Source organism: Ctenopharyngodon idella, chromosome 3 (assembly GCF_019924925.1).
Source record: "Ctenopharyngodon idella isolate HZGC_01 chromosome 3, HZGC01, whole genome shotgun sequence".
In the NCBI taxonomy this organism is placed as follows: Eukaryota; Metazoa; Chordata; class Actinopteri; order Cypriniformes; family Xenocyprididae; genus Ctenopharyngodon; species Ctenopharyngodon idella.
This window is the reverse complement of record NC_067222.1, coordinates 19,055,734-19,065,688: the sequence shown is the minus strand read 5'-3', so window position 1 is coordinate 19,065,688 and position 9,955 is coordinate 19,055,734.

The following is a 9,955-nucleotide window of genomic DNA, read 5'->3' as shown; positions in this document are numbered from 1 at the left end:
TCGAGGTTATGAGTTTCTGGAGTTTTGGTGTTGAAATTTGGTCCCATTCTTGCCTGATATAGGTTTCCAGCTGCTGAAGAGTTTGTGGTCGTCTTTAACGTATTTTTCTCTATAGGTGAAAGATCTGGACTGCAGGCAGGCCAATTCAGCACCCGGACACTTCTACGATGAAGCCATGCTGTTGTAATAGCTGCAGTATGTGGTTTTGCATTGTCCTGCTGAAATACACAAGGCCTTCCCTGAAAGGAGGGGAGCATTTGTTGCTCTAAAACCTTTATATACCTTTCAGCATTCATAGTGCCTTCCAAAACCCCCATACCATCAGAGATGCTGGCTTTTGAACTGAATGCTGATAACACGTTAGAAGGTCTCCCTCCTCTTTAGCTCGGAGGACACGGCGTCTGTGATTTCTAACAAGAATGTCAAATTTGGACTCGTCTGACCACATAACACTTTTCCACTTTGAAACAGTCCATTTTAAATGAGCCTTGGCCCACAGGACACGACGGCACTTCTGGACCATGTTCACATATGGCTTCCTTTTTGCATGATAGAGCTTTAGTTGGCATCTGCAGATGGCACGGCGGATTGCGTTTACCGACAGTGGTTTCTGGAAGTATTCCTGGGCCCATTTAGTAATGTCATTGACACAATCATGCCGATGAGTGATGCAGTGTCGTCTGAGGGCCCGAAGACCACGGGTATCCAATAAAGGTCTTTGGCCTTGTCCCTTACGCACACAGATTTCTCCAGTTTCTCTGAATCTTTTGATGGTTATGCACTGTAGATGATGAGATTTGCAAAGCCTTTGCAATTTGACGTTGAGGAACATTATTTTTTAAAGTATTCCACAATCTTTTTACGCACTCTTTCACAGCTCTGCCCATCTTTACTTCTGAGAGCCTCTGCCTCTCTAAGACTTCCCTTTTATAGCTAATCATGTTACAGACCTGATATCAATTAACTTAATTAGTTGCTAGATGTTCTCCCAGCTGAAGGTTTTTTCAAAATTTCTTGCTTTTTCAGCCATTTGTTGCCCCTGTGCCAACTTTTTTGAGACCTGCAGCAGGCATCAAATTTGAAAGCTCATTTAGTGGATAAAAATGTAAAATTTCTCTATTTAAACATTTGTCATGTTATCTATGTTCTATTGTGAATAAAATATTGGCTCATTTGATTTGAAAGTCTTTTAGTTGTCTCAACATTTCCAGAATTTGGGTTGAGCTTGTATATGCAAGTACAGCTATTTAGTAAAATTATCATCCCATCATTATTGCAATAATTTTAAAGATGCATGCAGTTCTTTCCTCATTAGTCAAATTCCCAGTAATTACCATTATATGTTGGAACATATGAAGTGAACTTTTATAATGTAACTCTTTGAACGTTGTGTGTGTGTGTGTTTGGATACACTTAAAAAAATGTTAATAATTTTGATGGAAATAAGGAAATGGAATATAAAACTGTTAATTGTAATTTACCTTACTATATATGGTGAAAAAGTATATTAGGAAAAAAAATTTTTACTCTATGATACTGTAAAACAATGCTTTAGGAAGTAAAATGTGTTAATTACCATATCATTTTTAGGGTTTAAATCTATAATAAATTCAGCAAGAAAATACACATACTTTTAAAGTAAACTGTTGTTGTCACCTTTTAATTTATGGTGAAAAACAGTAAAAGGACATCCTCATCCAGTGTGATTACCACAGTAAATTCGCAGTGAATTTCTGGCAACTACACTATTTTAAGCCTCTATGGAACGTAATATGATATCAATGAGGAAAAAACTATTTGTGTTGTTTTTCCTGCTTAAAATTGTACACTTTAAACAATAACGATAAACATTTTCATTAATTTTTAATTAATTTATTTTTAAAACGTTTGTTGCCTTGAGGCAACATTGTACCACAATGGACAAATTAAAACATTTTCATGTAGAAAAAAGAAATCTATTTACTGAAAACATCAATTTCTTTAACTAGACACTTAAACAAACAGATTTACCCAGTTTTTAATATATTACAAATTTCATATAAAGTAACATTTCATATCCAGCTGTTTCTCTCAGGCAATATTGTACAATCGAGGAACACAAGTATTACCAAACCATCATGTCATTATCTTATTATATCAAGCTATCATATCCGTCTTCATCCTCATCTCCATCTCCTCTCTCACCCTCACTCTCTCCCTGTCGGTTTATCACTCTGACCTCATCTTCCTCATCACAGTATGACCCCTCATCATCACCCTCATCAACTGACAGTGCCACCTGTGTTTTATACCTTTATGAAGTGCTATAGAAAATGTGCAGATCATAATTCTGTAAATGCAGATATAGTATGTGAATTACCATTCTTATAAGCGCATTACAAAACCATGCAAAAATGATATATCGATAATTCTAACTCTTTTCCTTACAAATATAATACATTTGTATTCAAACCTATTATGCCTGCATGGCCTTATGCGACTCCATTATGGTACAATGTAGCCTTGAGGCAAAACACAGTTTTATGTTATGTCCTCTAAAACATTTGATGATATATAATGTAAAGTTCTTGAAAGTACTTCTTTACTTACCAGCGAAGGTGACTCATATTTTTGTGGGTGATTAACCGGACACAAATAAGTGAAAATACACTTTTTTGTATTGGAGAAAATATGGAGCCATGTGACACATGCACATGTGCTGAAACAGGACACAAAATGGACCCCTGTGGGTCATGTGACCACTTTTTTTGCACTTTCATTGATTAGTATTTGAGTTCTTCTCCCCTAAGATAGGTTTGATCAATAAACTGGTGTCTTATTTTATTAAAAACAAACTAAAATAGACCTTTCATTAAAAAAAGGAACATTTTGAACAAAAAGCAGAGAAAATCGCATTTTTGATCAAAACACAGATCAAGTAAAACTCACGCTGGGGAGTCAAGTCATCTTGGTACAGTACAAATATTTTAAAGGGTTAGTTCACCCAAAAATGAAAATTCTTTCATTTATTACTCACCCTCATGTCATTCCACACCCATAAGACTTTCATTCATCTTCAAAACACAAATTAAGATATTTTGATTAAATCCGATGGCTCATTGAGGCCTCCATAGACAGCAATGCCACTGAAAATCTCAAGATCCATAAAGGTACTAATAACATATTTAAAACAGTTCATGTGAGTTCAGTGGTTCTACCTTAATATTATAAAGCGATGAGAATACTTTTTGTGTGCCAAAAACCCCCCAAAAAATGACTTTTTAACAATATCTAGTGATGGCCGATTTCAAAACACTGCTTCTGAGCTTTACGAATCAAATCATTGGTTCGGAGCGCCAAAGTCACGTGAATTCAGCAGTTTAGCCATTTGATAGGAGATACGAATCACTGATTCGAAACAAAAGAATCGTAAAGCTTTCGTAAAGGCCTCACTGAGCCATCGGATTTAATCAAAATATCTTAATTTGTGTTCCGAAGATGAATGAAGGTCTTACAAGTGTGGAACGACATTAGAGTGAGTAATAAATGACATTATTTTCATTTTTGGGTGAACTAATCCTTTAAGTGTGTGCCTTATTTTGTCCCTTATTTTCCTATAAAGAACCACAATTGTCACTTATTTTCCTCTCCTGAAGTTGGCAACCCTATAAATGATGGAAAATTCCATCAATGGCAGGGAAAGAGTTAAAAGATTTTTTTTTTTTTTACAGCATAGTAAAAACAGATTTCTGGGGAAACTAACTTAAAATGTGGGTAGATGTTGTTGAACCCAGTGAGGATTCACATGTTTATTTTGTTAGGTCATTTTCAAATCCTAAAATAAATCCGAGTATGAACTGACATGAGCTGGACAAAAACACGCGTCACACCAAGACTCAATGTGCAGAAAAAGTGTGCAAGCTATTAGGTCACGCCTCCAATCTCTTACACATTCTTACTGAGAGAAGAATGTCTATTTTCTCCTCGCATGCTTCTACGTCTGTTCAATTTACTCTTTCCTTCATCTTTTTTGAATCTGCATTCAACAAGGAGGGATAAATTTAAGACGGGAATGAACATAGTCAAAGCTTTCATGGTGACTGTACGGCACCTGAAAAACTGCCCGAAACCATCATTGGTATTCCAGAGGGGCTGAAAATGGTTTTCTGCCATCCATGTCTGGTGGTCTCTCAGTTTTTTTCCTTTTTTTCCACCCTTTTCTATTCTTCATTCTATCAGTTTGAGAGCTGGGGAGGCGCGGAGGAAGTGTGCTTAAAGGGAAATCCTCTCTGCTTTGTGGCAGAAGTCACAGACTCAGGCTGGCTGATGGAATGACAGGACAAAGCAGATATCCAGAGCGTGTCCCTTACCGCGGCAATTGCAGCAACTTCGCGCACTCCGTGTCATCGCATTTGCGAGTGCAGCGTGGTGTGACAGTAGAAAGATGAGTGTCTGAGGTATCTACCTTTTTTCCCAATCATACAGTAGATAGGGTGAATACAAAACTCTGCAGAGTCTGAAATCCAGACTGAGTGAAACTGCTGAATTTGAGCTTGGGAGAGCAGAAGGTAATGTTTTCCCCAAAAAACTCTGAGGGTAACTTATCTCGGCCACGAAAATTGATAGAACCCAGACCGGCCCCCACCACTACCAGTAAGTCGGCAGTGATTTCTTCTAAAGTTGTCTAAACTCAGCAAGACTTTATTACAATGAGCAGCAGGCATACGTTTGGTCTTGAAGGCCAATGTGTGAACTGCAATGTGGCTGATACACTTTTTGGCAGGGCACTTTGGATCTGAGCAAGTGTGGAGTGCTGATAACAGGCAAAGTAGCTGCCAATCGGAGATTGTACGATTAATCCAGATGAAAAGAGAACTATGGACGGTAGTGGACGACGTAGAGCGGGGGCCTCAGTCGGTTGGAGGCGATAGATTAATCCACTCTCAACTGGTGGGATGTGATAGCGAAAGCAGTGATAAACAATGTTACGTTCTAATAATTAACCCTCTAGTGCTGTTGGGTTATTTTTGACCAAAAAATGTTACATTTTGTTGAATTTTTTATCGGAATGGTATGAAACTTGGTAAAGGTTTTGGCACTTGCTGTGTGAACACACAAACACACACACACAAAATTAATGGACAATTTAGAAAATGTTAAATGGTCCTGAAAAAAATATGCACACTTGTATTTTTCACGGTCAAAAATTGGGAATAAATGGGAGATGAATTTCATCTATTGGAAACGTTTGTTCTGCGCCCCAAACAAAATCTTACTGAAAGCTTATTTTTTGAGATATCAACCTCAAATTTGGAACACAACTTGTTTAGATTTCTGGCTTTGATTTTCTCTCAGTTTTAGAGTAAAACATGTTTTTGAAAATATATATTTCATATAAAAATTGAAAATGGTTTATTTGTGCAATTTTCAGTAAATGTAAAATTTTATCACTTTTTTCCAAGGTAATTTTTTTTTTTCACTTCAGCAATAATATGCCAAGTGTCATCTTTAAAAAGAGACCAAACTTCAAGATTTATGACAGTTTAAGTTGGAAATTTCATTTTCAACATGTTTAAATTATAACTACTGCATAAATATAATTTAATATCATAAAATAATTTAATATCCCTAAAAATACAAAATAATAAATAAGAAAAAAAACATTATCAAACTAAAATATATATGTGACCCTGGACCACAAAACCAGTCAAAGTCGCACAGGTATATTTGTAGCAATAGCCAACAATACATTGTATGGGTCAAAATCATTAGGATATTAAGTAAAGATCATGTTCCATGAAGATATTTTGTAAATTTCCTACCGTAAATATATAAAAAAATTATTTTTGTGAGTGGATATGCATTGCTAAAGACTTCATCTGGGCAACTTTAAAGGATTTTCCCAATATTTAGATTTTTCTGCACCCTCAGATTCCAGATTTTCAAATAGTTGTATCTCGGCCTAATATTGTTCTATCCTAATAAACAGAAGATGTATACATCTCAATTACAAAAAATGTACCCTTATGACTGGTTTTGTGGTCCAGGGTCACATATAGTACAATCATTCATTGAAGAAAAAAAAAAAAAAACATTTTGGTCATTTTTGACCAACACATAAACAGCACCAGAGGGTTAAATCTAAAAATTAAATAAAATGTGAATGATAAAACTATGACAGAGATGAAGCCCCAAATGTCCCACTGATTTGCACAGGCTAGCTTAGCTTGTTAGCTTCTGCCTTTTTTTCCCAATTTTCATGCATTCATGTTTATAATTTTGTATATTACTGGGCCTAGGCAGTTCCTGGTAATGTTGGTACATTTTCACTATTATTTTAAAGATATTTTTTTTTACCTTTGAATGATTTTGGTTGTTTTGCTGCCTCTTGATGTCGAATGTAAAATCTGCAATCTGAAGCAAAATCAGTTGACAACCACAAGCATTAATATACATAGTTCTAATATTTTTCTCATTAATTATACAAGTCTCATCTGATGGCTGGGAATAACATGAACGCATGGTTAGCATACTTTAAAACATGTCATCTCGTGTAAAGGTTGTGGGACTACTTCTACTGAAATTTTAATTCACATTCCGTCCACCCACTACCTGTTTTTCCCATCTTTACGCTTGTTCGTGAAGCGTGTCATTTACTTGTACAGAATGATCTTCGCAGCCTAATAAGATCTGACTTCTGTTGACATAAAAGTTTAGTTTATGCAAATACAGCTGGCATGGACAGGCAGCGCAGGAGGTGTACCAACCCTCAGAGCATCTGCAACCTTGTGTTTCCACAATATGTTTTTTTTTTTACTATCATCAGCTCCCTGTTACAGTTACAGCTCCCATGTCCAATTAGAGCTTCAAAACAGAAATGAAAGAACTGGGTGAGTGACTTGTTTGAATGTTGTTCCCAGCTAGTTGTAGTCTCAGCTTCAGATGGCACGCCACCCACTGTTCATTAACTGATCACCTAATGGATAGTGCACACAACAATCTTTTTTTTTAAAATACTGACTTCAAATGCACTGGAGAGATCTTGTCCAATCAAATCACCATTACTAAAATATATCACAGGCTTAACATAGTATCAGTAACTGGATTTAAGTCAGAAATGTTAAAATATAAAGGGGAAATCTAAAAAGGCTTCATTTATGCCCTTCCATTTTGTCCCATCCTGATTTCCTTCTCAACAGCACTGCAAACCCGGATAAGTTGGCAAAACTCAAAAAATTTGAGGCAATCAGTTTTTAAGTTAAGAAATTCAAAATTTAAGTAAAAAGAACTGGCAGATATTTATTTTGTACTCATATATTTTAATTGTTCTTAACTTGTCTTAACATTTTAATTGTTCTTAAAATGTTTGACTACATTTTAAGTCATACATTTAACTTTTTCATGTAACCTCAATTTTCATGTAACCGCAATGTGAACATTTTTATTAGTGTAAACACAGCTAGCTATGACAAGCTAATTTAGAAAATGCTAACTTGCTAATTTGCTAACATGTTAACAATAGCATGGTATAGCACTTGCTGAATGGGTACAGCAATATAAAGCATAACATAATTGCTCTCAAACCAAGCCACATGCATCAATTGATAATATCATGATGGTAACTCTCCAAAAACCCACATTAACAGAAACTCTTAGCATAACAAAACATTAATCACTACTAAATCTCCCACTTAACATTAATCTTGCACAGAAAACATTATATAACACTTAATTTTAGCATTTACTCTCCCTTTAAAGTGCCATGGGCAAAGCATGCTGAGAAATAGAAATCCCAGCCAGTTTCAGTTAAACTTAAGTTTGTCTAAATTAAAAGAAAGAAGTTCATAAAACTCAAATCAATGAAACAGTTCAGTTTACTTAAAATATATCAGTTCTGTGAACTTGAAAGAAAAAGAAAGTGCTAAATACTCATAAAAGTTATTTTGACTGAACTAATTTGTTTAATTTAAGTTTGTCCAACTCAAACCAATTGATTATTTTGAGCGTTAAGGTTTAGAATGAGGAAGTACATCAACACATTAGGAAAAATTGCACTCGTTAGAATAATTCACTGAGATTTTAAAATGTTAATAGGTTGGAACAATGAACACTTCTGACAAAGAAATAATAGCTGGATTTGAAGTGTGCAAAGGTTAGTGGCATTAGAGTTTTGTTTGAGGAACTTTGTTTGAGTAGCACGACTAGTTAACAATTCCACTTTGTATTTGTAAATATTTTTTGTGAAATAACTAGGACATATAACCTTCGGATGAATATTTTTCACCATTTTTACATTGTCCCCTGTACAAGAATTCACAAAGACTTTTTGGCCAGAATGTCTCTTTCTAAGTAGCTAAAACGTTTACATAAGCTGGTCACAAGGAAAAAAATGTCTGGCTACTTGAGACTATAGGGGTGTAGTGCTGGTCGAACTGGTGGACCAATACCAGCAAACTTTAGCTAGTGAAAGTTTTCAATAAGCATTCCAAAAACAAAACAAATGCTGGTGAGTAGTTATGCGGGGCTTTTTGGCATATGCCAGGGCTGCTAAATCCAGCGTCTGGAGGGCCATTGTCCTGCAGAGTTTAACATCATCCTGCTCCAGCACACCTGCCTGGAAGTTTCTAGTAATTCTGGAGACCTTGATTAGCAAGTTCAGGTGTGTTTAATTAGTGTTGGAGCTAAACTTTGCAGGATACTGGCCCTAGGAGCAGGATTGGACACCCTGGCATAGGTGTTTGCAAAAAGTATACTAGAGAGGGGCTTTGGAAAGTTTTGCACTTAGACAAAGGTAGAGCATACAAACAAACATATTCAGGGTTGAGTTGGAATAAAGCCCACGCTCTCAGAGCATTCATTATCGGACAAAGCGAATGCCGCTTTAATGAGATTACTCCCGCAGACTACGCTCCAGAGACAAAGCAATCTCTGCATCGGTTGTCTTGTTTACAGCTAATGGTAACATTTCACAGCCCCTTTAGATGGACAGCTCCAGTGCATTATTGCAGTAATCGATCAGAGCCTCGGCACACATGTGAAAGGCCCATTCATCGCTTCTGGACCACCCGTTTTCGCTCACACTTCAGCCCACCTCTCGGCGTATGAAAAAACTGAAAAAACAAGCCTGTCCATGCTGTGTGAACATGGCACGTATTTTCTTCTCACCTTAGGCGTGACGGTTTGACAGCTGCCTGTCGATTCGATGTCAGGAGCAGCCCCTGATATGCCACTGTCAGGATCTCTGAGGCGGACCCATCAGGTCTGCCAAGGGTCGTTGTGGGCAGGTGAAAGTGTGCCATGGATAGGTTAGGCCCGGAGCAACACTCTCATTTTGATTAATGGACCTCTCTGTACCCCTGAGTGAGCAATTATCAGAGGATCGGCACACTCGTTCATCACTGTAACAGAACAGTGGCACCGCCTGTACTGCGCAACCATACCCGGCCTGCAGAACTGCCTCCTTACAACACCACGCCACCGGTTCAGGCCAAGAGAAGAGCAGTGCCCGGATGAGGGGGAAGAGGGGAGTTTAGTGAAGTGGAAAGCAGAGTAGATAAAGTTTCCCTCGAGCACTAACTCAGCAGCCTCTTGGATTTGCTCTCTGGCTGCGGCGTGAGCTAATAATCAAGCCTCCTGCTTTCATCTACACTGGCGAACGTCCGCATCTCATTTCAGAATACCCAAACACAATCGTCTACATGATGCAAGAGCCCATTAGTGCAATGTTCTTCCCAACACACCAGGTTTAGGTTACGCTGCGACCTACTTCAAATAATCCTCATTTTCACAGGGCGAAACATGTCGGTGCTACAAAATGAGTCTATTTGCGCCAATACGCAGTGGCTGTCTTCAAGGCTGTTTTGCACTGATACTGTCACATTGAGAAAAAGCTTATTATGTTAATCTGCAAATCTATTGAGGACATCTGGCAGATGACATGCGTCTTTTACTCACACTGCCAAACATATTGACATTA